Source organism: Mobula birostris, chromosome 9, assembly GCF_030028105.1.
Source record: "Mobula birostris isolate sMobBir1 chromosome 9, sMobBir1.hap1, whole genome shotgun sequence".
Classification (NCBI taxonomy): Eukaryota; Metazoa; Chordata; class Chondrichthyes; order Myliobatiformes; family Myliobatidae; genus Mobula; species Mobula birostris.
Window position 1 is genome coordinate 149,363,505 of NC_092378.1, and position 18,290 is coordinate 149,381,794.

The 18,290-nt window shown below is 45.4% G+C and overlaps 1 long non-coding RNA gene across 1 annotated transcript; it reads right to left on the minus strand.

Moving 5' to 3' along the window:
• Positions 1-2,704: 2,704 nt before the first annotated feature.
• Positions 2,705-16,101, minus strand: LOC140203185 (uncharacterized). Its single transcript, XR_011887321.1, has 3 exons — positions 15,942-16,101; positions 5,888-9,850; positions 2,705-3,889 (listed from the first exon to the last, which is right to left on the minus strand). It is a non-coding gene; the product is annotated as an uncharacterized lncRNA (long non-coding RNA).
• Positions 16,102-18,290: the final 2,189 nt, after the last annotated feature.

Sequence of the window (18,290 nt, forward strand, 5' to 3'; positions counted from 1 at the left end):
AGCCACTCAACTGGTGTGGCAGGTTGGAACATCGGGTACTATCAGACTGGGATCTCAGCCTGTGGAGTCACTGCTCTGTTCAGAAGCTGCCAGGCGAGAAAGCCTTGTGAACCTGGACTCATTTCGCTGGAGTAATGTTTACCAAAATGGGTGTCACTCAGAAGAAGCACTTTTACCTACCTGGGGCAAAAAGTAGTGGTTAAAAGTTCAATGTTAATTTTTTTATTATTTAGAGATAGAGGGTGGAACAGGTCCTGCTGGCCCAATGAGTCACACCGCCCAGCAACCCCCGATTTAAACCTAGCCAATCACAGGACAGTTTACAATGACCAACTAACCTACCAACCGGTACGTTTTTGGAACGTGGGAGGAAACCGCAGCACCTGAAGGAAAACCACATGGCCACTGGGAGAACCTTCAAAGTAAATTTATCATAAATAGGCATCCGTTAGTCTCATGGAGACCATGGATTTGCGCCTTGGAAGGTTTCCAGGGCGCAGGCCTGGGCAAGGTTGTGTGGAAGACTGGCAGTTGCCCATGCTGCAAGTCTCCCCTCTCCACGCCACCGATGTTGTCCAAGGGAAGGGCATTAGGGCCGATACAGCTTGGCACTGGTGTCATCGCAGAGCAATGTGTGGTTAAGTGCTTTGCTCAAGGACACACATGCTGCCTCAGCCAAGGCTCGAACTAGCAACCTTCAAATCACTAGACGAACGCCTTAACCACTTGGCTACTTTTATCATCAAATTACATACATATCACCACCCTGACATTCATTTTCCTGTGGGCATTTGCACTATGTACAAAGGAATACACACAAAGACTGACAATGTGTAAAAGGTGACAAACTGCAAATAAAAATAGAAACACAATCATAATAAACATATGAGTAATAAATAATATTGATAACATGAGTTGTAGAGTCATTGAAAGTGAGTCCATAGGTTGTGGAATTAATGTTGAGGTGAGTGAAGTTATCCACTCTGGTTCAAGAGCCTGATGGTTGCTGGGTAATAACTTTTCCTGAACCTGGTGGTGTGGGACCTAAGGATCCTGTTCCTCCTTCCCGATGGAAGCAGCGCAAAGTGAGCATGGCCTGAATGATGAGGCTCATTGATGATGGATGCTGCTTTCTGAGGACAGCATGCTTTGTAAATGTGCGCAGTGGTGGGCTGGGTTTTGCCTGTGAGGGCCTGGGCTGTTATAAACAGGAGTGGTTGCCATGCCGGGTTTGAAGCAGGCTTGTTACGGTGAAGTTCTGCATCTTTCACCAGTGGAGAACCTGGAGAGACTTAGACCAGGTGAACCCAAGTGCTGAGGTGACTAGAGACGAGGATGGAATTGAAGAAAGATTTTTTATTTGTGGACAGGTTAGTAGAGAACATGTTCTAGGACTTGAGAATTACTACACACTGGGTTGGTAAACCAAAACTGAGCAAAGACAAACAAAAAAGAGGATACTTAAATAGAGAAACAAAATAAGACGCTAGGCCAGTGGTGGCTAAAACAAGACACAGGTGAAAATAATCTACAATGATCAAGGAAGGAGGAGCATTGGAGCCTGGAGAATCTTGGCGCCCCTGGTGATCTGACTGAGATATGATAATTGTATCCACAATATTTTGTAGGCTCTTCCTTTTATGGATATTGGTGTTTCCATACCAGGCTGTGATGTAACCAGTCAGGATACTCTCTACTGTAGGTCAAAAGAGGTTTGAAATCCAGAATCAAGCCTGGCCCAGTGTTGTAACAAAGGAAAGTGGTGCGAACACATCAATGGAAAGTGAAAAAGAGTTAAATGTCTCCTTTTAACTGGTCTGTGGCCCTTCAGATTCCAGCATCTCTTGTGCTAATTGGAGACCCAAGTGATGCTGGAATCTGGATCCACACACAAAATGCTGGAAGAATTCAGTGGGTCGGGCGGCATCCGTGGGGGAAATGGACAGTCGATGTTTTGGGTCGAAACCCTTCATCTGGAGTTCATATGTCGTGACATATGGATTCCAATTTTAAAGAAACTTCATGATGTATGTCAACGATAATAACCATGATTTTGATTTTGATTCTGATTCTGAAGAGTATAGACAGAAACTCCAGTTGAAGGGTCTCAACCTGAAGTGTTGACTACTCATTTCCCTCCATAGATGCTGCCTGAGCTGCTGAGCTCCTCCAGAATTTTGTGTGTTGCCTGTCATGTTATCTATTTTTCTCTCTCCACAGGTGCTGCCCGCACTGCCGAACATTTAACCATATAACAATTACAGCACGGAAACAGGCCATCTCGGCCCTTCTAGTCTGTGCCAAATTCTTATTCTCACCTAGTCCCACCGACCTGCACTCAGCCCATAACCCTCCATGCCTTTCCTGTCCATGTAGCTATCCAGTTTAACTTTAAATGACAACATTGAACCTGCCTCAACCACTTCTCCTGGAAGCTCCTGGAAATTTCTGATTTTATTTCAGATTCCAAACATCTTCAGTGTTTCTGATTTGATGAAGGAGGGCAATAGTTCAATAGTTCCATTTAAAATCAGAGAAATGTATGTCCTGAAATTCTTGTTCTTCGCAGACATCCACAAAAACAGAAGAGCGCCCCAAATAATGAATGACAGTAAAAACATTAGAACCCCAAAGCCCCCCCTACTTCCCCCTCCCACGCACAAGCAGCAGCAAATTAACAACCCTCTCCTCCCCTACTTACCTTAGCAAAAAAAAAGCATTGACTCTCTCCACCCACCAAACATGCAATAGCAAAGTCCCCAAGAAAGACCATGAGGCGGGAGGAGAAGATGGCAGCGCGCTGTGCGTGCGCAGCTCTCTGGTGAAAAATGATATCGTGTCCGTTAAATAGGGGCCGTGGACAATTCTGATTTGATGGAGAATGGACGTGAAAGCACAGAGGGACATCTGGAGATATTTCTGAAATGCCTGTTCGCTGCTGTCGTTACTGTGTGGTCGTGAATCTTTCGGAGGGTAGGCCTCAAAATCCCCGGCCTTGCCTGCTTTTGGCGACTGAGAAGGAGGTCAAATTGTTCGGACAGAGATGGCGCTCAGTACTCGGTGTCGGGGAGTTGATCAGAGCTCGAAGTTTTCGGATGACTCAGAGTCGGATTGTGGTCGGCATGGCAGGGAGTTTTTCTTCCTTCTCCCGTCTGCGTGAGATGTGGGACATTTGAGAGACTTTGAACTTTACTGTGCTCACGGACTTTCTTCATCAAGTTATGGTATTGTTACACTGTTTGTAACTATATGTTATAATTATGTGGTTTTGTCAGTTTTTTCAGTCTTGGTTTGTCCTGTGTTTTGTGATATCGCACCAGAGGAAATAATGTATCATTTCTTAATGCATGCATTATTAAATGACAATAAAAGAGGACTAAGTGTCTTCATAATCATAATATGCAGTATAACAAAAACTAATCATTCAGCCGACAATTCAGTATACTACAGGTTCTCTCCCTCCCTAATAAGGGGAAATTGAGGTGTCCTCCTTTCATAGCGAGACAGGAGACATAACAGTCCAACTTGTCGATTTGCGATGATAAAAGTCCGCTGTGTTGCTTCTTTTTCCCGGAGAATTGGCAACAAGTTCTCCCCACCGATGAGCGAGAGAGAAGGCGCGATTGGCTGAGCACAGAGCCTTTGACGGCTGATCCACTGTGCCTGATGCTCTGTTTTCTCCTGCCACTCTTCCACTGGTGGCACTGGCATAGAATCGACTCGTCCACAGGGCGGCAAAGCCCCGAAGGTGCTCTTGTCCTCTAAACTGCGTTCTCGGAGTTTTGAAAAGCAGCCAGTCATGAGCCCACAGGAGCCGGTCCCACTACTACAAAGAACCAAAGTCTGAGTGTAACTCCAAGTCAGGGTCTTCAACCGAACCCCATTCACCCTGAAAAGGGAAAAAAGAGAGACTTTAAAGGAAGAAATTAAGCTGTTTCCAAGCATGAGCTTGAATGAGTCGCTGGTAAGTGCCATCGTAGCTCCGCCCCATGCTACAGATGACATGAGAAGATAAATTTGTGGAAAGTGTCATTGTTTCTCGATTAGGGAGAAGCTGCAAATGTTGGAAAAGATGAAATAAGATTAACAAAAGAAATACTCACTCAGCAGTTCGGTGGAAAGAGAAACAGCTAATTCTGATGGTTGTGAGATGTTCCACAGCGAAGGGTGAAAGGTGAAATATTGAAGGGGAACCTGAGGGGGAGCTTTTTCACAGAGGGTGGTGAGCGTGTGGATCGAGCTGCCTGCAGAGGTGGTGCATATGGGTTTGCGTTCAACACTTAAAGAGAAGTTTGGATAAGTACATGGATGGGAAGGGTATGGTCCACATGCAGGTCGATTGGACTAATAGGTTGGCATGGACTAGATGGACCAAAGGGTCTGATTTTGTGCTGTAGTGTTCTACGATTCTATGGCTCTATAAATGGAACCTTCTTCCCCTCTAAACCACCATTCAAAAGGAAATATGCAGAGCAATTTTGTTTACACTGAGGGTGGTGGTGGCAACAGAAATGATTGTGCTCAGCTAGATCAACACGTGAACAGATAGGGAATGGAGGGGTGTGGATCATGTGAAGGCAGAAGGGATAAGTTTAATCTGGCATCAGAGAGGAGGCACAGGAGCCGGAAGAAAAACAATCAACTATTTACAAGCGGCTTCTTCTCCTTTACCATTAGATTTCTTAGTAGACAATGAACCCATGAACATTTGTTTATCAGTTATGTGCCGTGTTGTATGATTTGGGTGATCACAGACTTTCCATGACGATGATTGTTCTTGGCAAATTTTCCTACAGAAGTAGTTTGCCATTAACTTCTCCTGGGCAGTGCCTTTACAAGACGGGTGAGCCCAGCCATTATCAATGCTCTTCAGAGATTGTCTGCCTGGTGTCAGTGGTCACATAACCAGGACTTATGATATACACCAGCCGCTCATAGGACCACCCACCACCTGCTCCCATGGCTTCACCTGACCCTGATGTAATCGGGGTGGGGGAAGCAGTTGGGGATAAGCAGGTGTGGCACTTTCCCCAAAGGTGAGCTGCGGGCTAGCGGAGGGAAGGAGCACCTTAGACCTTCTGACACTACCCAGGAAAAGGCAACGGTAAACCACTTCTGTAGAAAAATTTGCCAAGAATACGCATGGTCATGCAGAGAGAAAAGAATAAACAGATTAAAGACTGGTGGAAGACCATGATTGTCCACGTGGTACAACGTAGCAGATAATCTTGATGGTGACCTCCTCCCTGATGGTGGCAATGAGAAAAGTACATGACAAGGAAGATGGGAATCCTTCATGATGGATGTTATCTTCCTGAGGCATCACCTTTTGAAGATGTCCTGGATGCTGGGGAGGCCAGAGCCCATGATGGAGCTGGCTGAGTTTCCAGCTTTTTCCAATGCTCTGCACTGAGCCCCCCATAGCAGATGGTGAAGCATCCAGTCAGAATTCTCTGCACGGTACATTGTCGAAATTTGTTGGAGTTAGCTTTGATGAGAGGGGAGTGGAGAAATGCTTCCCTTCCTCTCCACTTGGCAAGCACATGGTCATTATCAGAATTATGTCTCAGCCTTGTTTTTGTTGGTAGCAACTAACAATATGCTTTGCTCAGCAAATGGACTTTAATCCAGCTTCATTAGAAAGACTCCTCCACACAAGAAAAGTCACACCTACACAGGGACCGAGTCATTCTTTATTCATTTAGCCGTGACCTTCAGACTATGAAAATTATAAACAGCACTCCTTCATTATGTGGAACGTTAAAAAAGGAAACAACAGCACAGTGTATCCCACACCCAACTGTGCTTCTGACGCACTTATCAGCCAACAAGTTAAAGCAAGCGCCCGCAAGAAAGCAAACAGGCATATAAAAAAATACAACTGTACCTTTATTTAATCAGAAGACGGGCATTTAGAAGCGTCTGAAGAAAGGTGATCAACTTGAAAAGTTAACCCTCTGTCTCCACTGAAAGGAGTGTGAGGGATATCGGTGCTGCAGCAACGGAGAGATTAGCGCGACGCAATTACAGCTCGGGGCGACTGGGTTCAATCCCAACGTCATCTGTAATGGGTTTGCACGTTCTCCCCGTGAGTGCGTGAGTTTCCTGTGGTCACTCCGGTTTCCTCCCACAGTCCAAAGACAGACCAGTCAGTAGGTTAAATGACAACACCCACAACACGTTGGAGGAACTCGACAGGTCGGGCAGCATCCGTGGAAACGCTGAGTCGACGTTTCGGGCCGGAACCCTTCGTCAGGACAGAAGAGGGAAGGGGCAGAGGCCCTATAAAGAAGGTGGGGGGAGGGTGGGAAGGAGAAGGCTGGTAGGTTCCAGGTGAAAAACCAGTAAGGGGAAAGATAAAGGGGTGGGGGAGGTGATAGGCAGGAAAGGTGAAGAAGGAATAGGGGAAAACGCAATGGGTAGTAGAAGGAGGCGGAACCATGAGGAAAGTAGTAGGCAGCTGGGGGAGGGGGCAGAGTGAAACTGGGATAAGGGAAGGGAGGAGGAGGGAATTGCCGGAAGTTGGAGAATTCTATGTTCATACCAAGGGGCTGGAGACTACCCAGACGGTATATGAGGTGTTGCTCCTCCAATGGTGGTCATTGTAAATTGTCCTGTGATTAGGCTGGGGTTAAATCAGGCCGGAAGGGCCTGTTTCCTGCTGTATCTCTGAAAAAGTAAATAGAATGTGGGAAGGGGTACAGTTAGCTTAATACCATTAAAGCACCAGCCATCACCGATCAGGGTTCAATGCCCGATTCAGTCAGGGCTGATTGTGGAGGCAGATACATTGGGGACATTTAAGAAATTCTTAGATAGGCACATGGATGATAGAAAAATGTAGGGCTATGTATAAGGAAAGGGTCAGCTTGATCTTAGGGTGGGTTAAAAGATTGACAAAACATCATGGGCTGAAGGGCCTGTACTGTGTTACAAAGTTTTATGTTCTACATCCTCCATAGACGCTGCCTGGCCTGCTGAGTTCCTCCAGCATTTTGTGTGAGTGTTGCTTCAGTCAGTTTGCCTGGATTGGAGAGCATGTCATATGAGGATGTGCCGAACGAGCTAAGGCTTTTCTCCTTGGAGTGAAGGAGGAGAGGTGACTTGATAGAGGTGTAGAAGACGATAAAAGGCATAGATTGAGTGGACCAGAGAGACATTCTGTAATGATCAATAAAGCAATTGTTTTGAATTAAATGACCTTGCCTGGTGTCTCAGGGCTGGGTGTGTCTGCACCCTCACCACCACCACCCACCCCGTCCTTGACACTCCTCTGTCCCCTGTCCTACACCCCTCCCGCGGCACTCCATCCTCACCTTTTCCAACACCCTTTGCTTTCACCACGTTTACAAACCCGCTCTCCGCTCCATGTTGACCAACACAGTACTGTGCAAAAGTCTTAGGCTCCCTAGATATATATATGTGTGCCTAAGACTCTTGCGCAGTACTGTACATGGTACATATACACATAAACAAATAATACCAAGAACTTGAGTTGTCGAGTCCTTGAAAGTGAGTTCACAGGTTGTGGAACGAGTTCGGTGTTGAGGTGAGTGAAGTTGTCCACGCTGGTTCAGGAACCTGATGGTTGAGGGGTAATAACTGCTCCTGAGCTTGGAGCTGTGGGTCCTAAGGCTCCTGCCCCTCCTTCCCCATGCTGGCAGTGAGAGGAGAGCATGGCCTGGATGGTGGAGATACTTGATGGTGGATGCTGGTTTCTTGTGACAGCGCTCCTTGGAGATGTGCTCAATGGTGAGGAGGGCTCTTCCTGTGATGGACTAGGCCATATCCACCACTTTTTGCGAGCTTTTCCATTCCTGGGCATTGGTGTTTCCAACCCAGGCCATGATGCAACTAGTCAGGATACTCTTCACTGTGCATCTGGCTCTTCACTTGTGAAGATCGGAGGAAAGGAGAGTCCTCAGGAGTGACGACACGATCGTTGGTGACTGTAGAGGCCAATTCTGGATCTGCGGACTCTGGAACAGCTGGGATGTAGGCGCTTGGGTAGCAGGATCCTTCCTGCGTCTCCTCTTCTCTTCAGCAGTCGTGCTGGATTCCTCTGTAGATTGGCGTTCTCCAGTGGTCTCTGTCACAGACAGACTTCTATAGACTGTGCTTCTGCGCAAGTTGGTCAAAGGTTTAGATGGCATGTTGGGTCTGCACAAGCATGATGAGGAAGTAGATGTGCTGGTGTGATGGCACTTACGTGCTGGGTACCTGCCAGGACAGGACAGTGCGATGGGATCCCTTAAAAATCGTCTTAGTTTGGCAACTCACGTGAAAGGAAGCTCGTTCGATTGTGTGGCACTCCATCAGGACTGAAATGCCAGCCCATATTTTTGCTTAAAATTGCATGAAATGGAACCTCTGGCACAGAGGTGAGAGAGAATTCGCACTGAGACAAAGCTATCACATATTTTTGTTAAATTTGAACTGACCTCTTCCAACATTACCGGCTGACCTTACAGAAGTTCACAAAATCATCGATAAAAGCATAGATATGGTGAATGGTTGCAGTCTTTTCCCAGGGCAGGGGAGTGCAAAGCTTGAGGACACAGGTTTAAGATGAGAGGCAAAAGAATTAAAAGGGGCAAGTATTTTATTCTAAGGGAGATGGGCAACGTTCCCTCTAAATATTTTTACAGCCGCGCAGACCGACCATTGCTCTGAGCAGGAAAATTTCGCACTGCCTGAAAACTGTGCGGTACTTTAATAAAACATTATACTAAAGGAAATTCCAACTGCGTGGCAACAAAGGCTATGTGCACGAGGGCATTTCAGTTAATGCGTGACTGCACTTGTGCAGCTTAAAGGGAACTGTGGTGGTGGGCATATGGAACGAGAGGGAGTAGGGTAGAAGTGGCTACAATTACATTTAAAAGTCATTTTGACAAGTACTTGGATAGGAACATTTCTTGGCCGAATGCATGTAAACGAGACTAGCTCACTCGGGTAACTTGGCTGTCTTGAGTGAGATGGATCAAAGGGCTTGCTCTATGTGATTTATAACTCCATGACACTAAGTTCCAGGGCAACTGGGAGACCAGGAATGGGACTGATGGGGTGGCCGACATGTATTTGATGGACCAAATGGCCTCATTCTGAGTAAGTTGGAACTACTCCAACATCAACCCCCTTGGATAATGTTGAGGGGTTGAGCCAGAATTCTAGACCTTCAGACATAGGAGCAGAATTAGGCCATTCATCCCATCGAGTCTGCTCTGCCATTCCATCATGGCTGATTTATTATCCCTCTCAACCCCATTCTCCTGCCTTCTCCCTGTAACCTTTAACTCCCTGATTAATTAAGAACCAATCAGCCTCCATTATAAATATATCCAATGATGGCTTCTATAGTTGTTCCTTAGCAATGAATTCCGTAGATTCACCATCCTCTGGAGTGTGGGCATGTGGCCAAGTGGTAAAGGCATTGGACTAGCGACCTGAAGGTCGTGAGTTCGAGCCCCAGCCGAGGCGACGTGTTGTGTCCTTGAGCAAGGCACTTAATCACACATTGCTCTGCGACGACACTGGTGCCAAGCTGTATGGGTCCTAATGCCCTTCCCTTGGACAACATTGGTGTCGTGGAGAGGGGAGACTTGCAGCATGGGCAACTACTGGTCTTCCATACAAGAAGAGTCTGGAGAGTGAAGACTTTCCAGACGCAGATCCATGATCTCGCAAGACTAACAGGTGCCTTTGTATTGTGTACCGTCCTCTGGCAAAAGGAATTCCTCCCCATCGCTGTTCTGAAGGGACGTCCTTGCCTTCTGAGGACGTGAATGATCTGGTGGATGCAGTATGAGGACAGCAAAAGATGAAAAGTGTCTCATCTAAGAGCAGGGATCTAAATAAAACGAGGAAAACACGTTAATCCCAAGAATCAAGGATTGACTTCATACAATCCATTTACATGGATTAGGAATTTGCTGCAGTGTGTTGGTGTGACATGCAACAGAAAAACAACATTCAACAATTATAAACAAACTTAGAGCATGGATATGGAATAAAATTCTATCATTTTTTTGAATCTGAATAAAACATATCATTTATGCATGAGGTTATTACAGCTCTGGGCGTCAGAGCTGGGAGTTGAATTCCAGTGTCATTTGTAAGGAATCTGTATGACTTCCCCATGGAATGTGTGGGTTTCTTCTGGGTGCTTTGGGTTCCTCTCACAGTCCAAAGATGTATCGGGCAATAATAATAATAATAACTTTATTTAGTGAGCACTTTTCATACAGATGATGTAGTTCAAAGTGCTTTACAATGGGATAAAAGTACAAACATTAAAATAAAAATTAAAAATAAACATAAAAATAAAAGACAAAAAAGTGCTGGTTAAAAGCAAAGTTAAGTAAATAGGTATTGAGCTGGTGTTTGAAAGTGTCAACTGAGTTTGCATCGCTTATAGTTTACAGACGGGGGCAGGAATCGAACACCCCTCTTACAGCTGCCGCTGTGAAGTAATGCACAAACCGCTGTATTGGATTCCACAGTTAGGGCGCGTAGTTCAGAAAAGCTGACCTGCTAATTGTCTTTTGAGGGAGATGGTTTAAATATAAGAAACTGAAGGAAGAAGACCTGAGAGTTCGAGCAGGATTATAAAACAAAAACGATTCTGTGATACACTCCGGTCCCAGACTATTGAGAGGTTTAGTAACAAGTAGGAGAACTTGAAAATCAATCCTAAGAAGGCACAGGAAGGCAATGCAGAGTAACTAGGATGGGAGTGATATGTTTCCCTCATCCTGGTTTTGGCTAAAAGTCTAGCAGAGGCATTCTGAACAAGTTGAAGTTTGTCAATAGATTCCTTTGGAAGGCCAGTAAAAAGTTCAGTTTGAAAGGGCAGATTAGTCGTTGTAAATTGTCCTGTAGTTCGGTCGGGGTTAATTCAGGCTTGCGGAGCAGCGTGGTTTGAAGGGTCTACTCTGCACTATTTGTCAAAAAAATAAATAAATAGAAGGAAAAAGTGCATAAATCCATGAATAAATACCAACATGTATTTACAATGTAAACAGCATTAGAAAAAGTGGTTTAAAGTGTTTACAGTGCAGTGACTGAGGTAATAGATAGAAGGGGGTTGGGATGACTAACTAGTTAATCTACTCAACCAGCTATCATTGCCAACAGGCTGTCCCAAAGTATGTGACAACAGGATTTTCCCATTACTGGTAAATAGCTCATCGCATTGGGACGTTCTGTGGATAGAACTCTTAACACTGAGTCACCATCTTTATGCGAAGACAGGCATCGATGATGTCTCTCCATGTCGCCAATGCCCTAGAATATCCTTTGCACTTCTGAAGAAGTTTTATCCAACCTCTCCTGATAGTACATGCCCTCTAGTCCAGGCAGCGTCCCGGTAAACATGTCCTGCACCCTCTCCAAAGCCTTCATATCCTTCCTATTATGGGACTACAAGAACTGAAAGCAGTACTCTAGATGAGGCTTAACCAGAGTTTGATAAAGCTGCAGCGTGACTTCCTGACTCGGTACCTCGACTTATAAAGGCAAGCATGACATACGCCTTCTTCAATACCCTGTTGACTTGGACAGCCAATTTCAGAAAATTATGGACATGGGCTCCAGAAGGCCAAGGTTATATCATAAATGTGCCCAGTGCCGGATTCCAAAAATGGATAGTTTACTCCAGGCTCTATCACAGGAGGAGACTTTCAAAAGAGGGAGAAAACTCATCAAAAGCATTCCATGAGAATGTAGAGCTGTATTTAAAGGACATCTAGAAAGACATGGAAATGGGCACAGCCACCTATGGCAATGAATTCCATGGATTCACCGCTCTCTGGCTAAAGAAATTCCTCCTCATCTCCATTCTAAAAGGACGCCCCTCTATCCTGAGGCTGTGTTGTCTGGTTCTAGACTCTCCCACCATAGGAAACATCTTCTCCACATTATGCCCTCTCATATTAGCCATTTCTGCCCTAGGAAAAAAAGCTATCCACTGTATCTATGAATCCTATCATCTATTACACATCTATCAAGCCACCTCTCATCCTCCAAAGAGAAAAGCCCGAGCTCATTCAACCTATCCCCATATGGCATGCTCCCTAATCCAGGCAGCATCCTGGTAAATCTCCTCTACACCCACTCTAAAGATTCCACATTCTTCCTGTAATGAGGTGACCAGATCTGAACACAAGTGTGGTCTAACCAGAGTTTGTGGCAATCAGAAAACAGAATCACCTCACTGCTGTGAAAGTTTGGGCTATGTACTCAAGTTTCTGGAATGAGATTTGAACCCACAAAATACCTGACTCAGACCTAAAACCTTTCTTTCTTGAGGATGACCTCCTTTCTCTTGAAATCTGAATCTCTTCTTTCTACGTTGAACGAATGTGATTCCAGAATCACCCGTCTGGCTCTCTGACCGAGGCTGTGAGCTCAGAGACTGCTTATGAGTGGGACTCACAGACTTTACCACAGGTGGGGCTTGACAGGGTGAGTGGCTTGGGTTCCTTCGGCTGTATGTAATGCTTCCACGAGCTCCCAACTCAGGGACACAAGATTCCCAGTGCCAGTCAAGCAGATGGAATTCAACCAGAAAAGTGTGAAATGATTCACTTTGAAAGGTCAAACTTGAAGGCAGAGTATAAGGTTAATGGCAGGATTCTTAACAGTGTGGAGGAACAGTGGGATCTTGGCGTCTACGTCCGTATAGATCCCTCAAAATTGACAGGGTGTTTAAAAATGTGTATGGTGTGTTGTCCTTCATTAGTCAGGGGAATGAGTTCAAGAGCCGTGAGGTAATGCTGCACTCTATAAAATCCTGGTTAGACCACACGTGGAGTATTGTGTTCAGTTCTGGCCGCCTCATTATAGGAAGGATGGGGGAGCTTTAGAGAGGGTGCAGAGAAGCTTCACCGAGATGCTGCCTGGACTACAGAGCATGTCTTACGAGTAAAGTTTGAGCAAGTTATGTCTTTTCTCTTTGAAGCGAAGGAGGATGAGAGATGACAAGATGATAAGATGCATAGAAAGAGTGGATAGCCAGTGCCTTTTCCTCAGGGCAGAAGTGGTCAGTATGAGAGGGCGTAATTTTAAGGTGATTGGAGGAAAGAATAGGGGGGATGCTAGAAGCAGGCTTTTTTCATGGAGAGTGGTAGGTGCATTGAACACACTGTCAGGAGTGGTGGTAGACCAGGTACATTAGGGACAATTAAGAGATTTTTTGCCAGGTATGTGGATGATAGAAAAATGGAGGTTTATGTAGGAGAGAAGGGTTAGATTAATTTCAGAGTAGGTTAAAAGTTGTGAGCTGAAAGGCCTGTACTGTGCTGTAACGTTCTATGTGTCCTTGTGGATAAGTGCTGCCCTGAAAGCAAGTTTTACACAGAAAGAAATGCAAGGAATTCACCTCCTCCCACTTCGTTTGCTTACACTGCCACCATGTGCTCAGAGAGAGAACAACATTAATTTCCTCCATCCATCCTGAGTTCTCTGATGCTTGGGAAAACTTCCCCAAAAATTACAAATGTAATTAGGAACAGGCCATTCGGCCCATTAAGCCTGGTCTGCTGTTCCATCTGGCGCAGCAGATCATCTGCATTAAGCCTCACCCTCCCCAGGTTGGGTCAGTGAGCAGAAACCAGTAACTCGGCAGGCAGAATCTATGTAAAGAGATAAATATTCTTCTCCATTGATGCTGCCTGACTTACTGAGTTCCTCCAGCATTTTCTGTTCGTCATTCTTGATTTCCAGCATCTACAGGATCTCTTGCGTTTCCTCAAAAGCTAGCGATGTTCCCAATGACTGAATATGGAATTTGTTGCCACGGGCGGCAGTGGACGCCAAGTCATTGGGTGTATTTAAGGCAGAGATTGATGGGTATCTGAGTAGCCAGGGCATCAAAGGTTATGGTGAGAAGGCGGGGGAGTGGGACTAAGTGGGAGAATGGATCAGCTCATGATAAAATGGCGGCGCAGACTCGATGGGCCGAATGGCCGACTTCTGCTTCTTTGTCTTATGGTCTTATATCCATAACTCTACACTGAGCACTGCCACAAGAAAGCAGCTTCCATTATCAAGGCCCCCACCAACCAGACCATGCTCGTTGCTCCCTTCTCGGGAAGAAGGTACAAGATCCTTAGGCCCCACATCACCAGCTCCAGAGTTTATTACGGGATTTACTCAGGCGTCCGAACTGATTCTACAACCTACAGACTTACTTTCAAGGACTCGACAGCACACGCTGTCAGTTTTATGTTTATTTGCACAATTTGTCTTATTTTGCATGTTGGTTGTTCGCTTTTGTATAGTTTTCCATAAATTACATTGTATTTTTTTTGTTTTCCTCCAAATGAGGAGGAGGGAGGAGAAGATGGTGGCGCGATGTAGCGCGCGCGGTCTCTCCGGTGAATGATAGCGTATTTGTTAAATAGGGGCTGTGCACAATCCTGATTTGACGGAGACGGATGTGAGAGCACGGAGAAACATCTGGAGAAACTTCTGAAATGCCCGGTTCGCTGCCGCTGCTACTGTGCAATTGAGAATCTCCAGAGGGGAAGGCCCCAAATCCTCGGCTTCGCCTGTTGTTGGCGGCCGGGGCTGAGGTCGAAGCGCTCAGCAGAGATGGTGCTCAGTGCTCGGTGTCAGAGGGCTGGTTGGAGGCTCAAAGTTTTCGGACGGAGTCAGAGTCGGACTGTGGTCTGGTGCTTCCAGGCTGCTGCATCGGCAAGTTTGCGGCGCTGGAAGCTCATGGCAGGGAGAGTTTTCTTCCTTCTACCACCTACGTGAGATGATGGGGCTATCGAGAGACTTTGAGACTTTTTTTTACCATGCCCATGGTCTGTTCTTCATCAAATTACGATATTGCTTGCACTATTGTAACTATATGTTATAATTATGTGGTTTTTGTCAGTTTTTCAGGTCTTGGTCTGTCTTGTGTTTCTGTGATATCACACTGGAGGAACATTGTATCATTTCTTAATGCATGCATTACTAAATGACAATAAGAGAGGACTGCATGTCCTCATAATCTAATCTAATCTAAATGCCTGCAAGAAAATGATTCTGATGGTGGTATTTGGTGACGTGTTTGCAATTTGATAATAAAAGTTTACCTGTCTTCAGGAACATATACACAGAGAGGTGCTGGAGAAGGGCCAGTAACATCATAGAGGATCCTACCCACCCTGCTCATGCAGTGTTTGTCCCACTCCCATCAGGAGGAGGCTACCTAGCATCCACGCCAGGACCACCAGACTCAAAAACAGCTACTCCCCCCAAGCAATAAGGCTGATCAACACCTCCGCCCACTAACCCACCCCCAAACACCCCTTTACCATTCCCTGTCAGAGTCACCTTATGTACAGGCACCCCAGTGCCCGGCATCTCTTTATGAACGCACACTCAGTCTATGTGTTGAAACTGTCTTATGCATTTATAATCATTGCGATTTTTATTATTGTGTTCTTAATCTTATTGTATTTATTTTACTCTGCATCAGATCCAGTGGAACAATTATTTATGGTTACATCCATCGTTAAGGACCTCCATCACCCAGGACATGCCCTCTTCTTGTTGTTACCATCAGGAAGGAAGCACGGGAGCCTGAATACACACACTCAGCGATTCAGGAACAGCTTCTTCCCCTCTGCCATCAGATTTCTGAATGGACATTGAACCCATGAGCACTATCTCACTATTTTTTTTCTCTTTTTGCACTACTTAATGTAACTTCTTAAACATACTGCATATCTGCTTCTTACTGTAATTTACTGTTTTTAGCATTCCTTGCAATGTACTGCTGCCACATAACTACAGACTACAGGCCAGTTGGCCTACCCCTGCTCCTGTTTCTTATGTTCACAACATATGCCGGTGACATTTAACCTGATTCTGAATTTCCCTTACAGTCATGTCCTGAAGATGACATTAAACAACATTGAACATTGAATCTTGAACCTTGAAATTACCTTTGACCTTGACAGCTTTCTTTTTCCATTCTGGTCAGGCGAGCAGGGAACTGATGTTGCCTCTACTTTGATGATCAATGCGTCTGGAAGGGTAGCTGGCATTCACTTGATAACCAAATACCAGACGCATTGCGCAAGGGGACGGAGAGAGCTTCCCATCATTGAGTCATCTGCTCAGACCTTACAGGAGGCTGGCTGGAAGGCAAAGTCTGAGTCAGTAACGCACACAGCTGCAAAATGCAAAACTGAACCTTAAACTTTCCGATAACTGGGACCAACCCGCTTTTCTGAAACATCTGTGCCTTTGCTTACTGGAGGCCAAGATCAAACAGAACTAACGGAATTCTGGCAATGTAGATCCTCTGTGTGAACCCAACCAAGGAATGGGGAGGGAAATGATAACAAAGAGTCTCAAACGGAGGCTGAATCATATCACTGGCAGCCAGAACCATGCTCCTGTCCTAATCAAGGATCAAGGATCAACTTTATTCACCGCATACATTTACATGGATTAGGAATTTGCTGTGGTGTTTAGGTCAGGGTGTGACTTGCAACAGAAGAACAATAACATTCAACAATTATAAAGAATAATATAAAAATAATAGTACATATATGGAATAAAATGTTCATAAATACATAAATACCAACATGGATTTACAATGTAAACAGCATTATAAAAAGTGGTTTGTAGTGTTTACAGCACAGTGCAGTGATTGTGGTAATAGACAGAGGGATAACTAGAATGGTTGATCAGATTAACTGCCTGGCGGAAGAAACATTTAATAGCCCATCGAGATCTCCAAAATGGAGCTTTTGGAAAAGACAGTTTGTTAGCTGGGTAGTGTCCACAAAAATCTCGAGCTCAATAACAATCCCCACCCCTATTTGCTTTCCCACTGCAGTTCCCAGTGGCAGTTACAGCCACAGTTCTGGCCATCCAGACATGCCCTAATCCCAGTGCCAATCCCAATTCCCGATTCCATTGACTTTCCCATTGCAATTCCCAATCCTAATCCAAAACATTAGAGACATTGATGCAAATTCCAGATGGATAGATGGACGATAGAAAAAAATGGAGGGCTATGAGGGAGGGAAGGGTTACACTGATCTTGGAGAAGGTTGAAAGGTTGGCAGCACATCGTGGGCTGAAGGACCTGTACTACTGTATGTTTTAACGTTAGAATCATAGAATCATAGACTATTACAGCACATTAACATGCCATTCAGCCCACCTAGTCTGTACCAAACTATTATTCTACCTAGTCCCATCAACCCACACCTAGACCTTCTCCCTCCTTACCCCTCCCATTCATGTACTTACCCAAATTTCTCTTAAATTTTGGAAACTGAACCTGCACACAGCACTTCCACTGGCAGTTCATGATAAGAAAGATGAGGAACCTTTAGAGAGGGTGCAGAGAAGATTTGCCAGATTGCTGCCTGGATTAGAGACCATGTCTTATGAGGATAGGTTGGGTGAGCTGGGGTTTTTCTCTTTGGAGCGAAGGAGGATGAGAGGTGACTTGATAGAGGGGTTCAAGATGATCAGAGGCACACAGATAGTGAACAGCTAGTGAATTTTTCCCAGGGTGGAAATGACTAAGATAAGAGGGCATAATTTTAAGGTGATTAGAGGAAAGTATGGGGAGGGGGGAGGTCAGAGGTAGGTTTTTCACAAGGAGAGTGGTGGGTGCATGGAATCATCCAGCGTGTAGAGAGCAGGAGGACTTGAATTTGAAACTTTACTCATTTCAAAGTACTCTTATTAGCAAAGTGCGCATGCAGTGTACAACTCTGAGCGTCGTCTACCAGCCATGAAACAGAGAAAACCATTGAACCCGTTCAGAGAAAAACATCAACCAACCTTCTCCCCCAACGTGCAGGAAAATAGGCATCCGTTAGTCTCGTGGACCATGGATTTGCACCTTGGAAGGTTTCCAGGGCTCAGGCCTGGGCAATGTTGTATGGAAGACTGGCAGTTGCCCATGCTGCAAGTCTCCCCTCTCCACGCCACCATGTTGTCCAAGGGAAGGGCATTAGTACCCATACAGCTTATCACTGGTGTCGTCGCAGAGCAATGTGTGATTAAGTGCCTTGTTCAAGGACACAACACGTTGCCTCAGCCAAGGCTCGAACTCACGACCTTCAGATCACTAGACCGACACCTTAACCACTTGGCCACGCGCCGACACTACATACAGGAAACAAATCGCAGAAATGGCAACTAAAAGAACGAGTGAAAACACAGAATATAAAACAGAAAAACAAAAGAGTCCATATTCAGTCCGGTCAGCGTTCATTATCTGCAGGCTGCCCCAATTCAAAGCCCGAAAACACGTCATAACATGA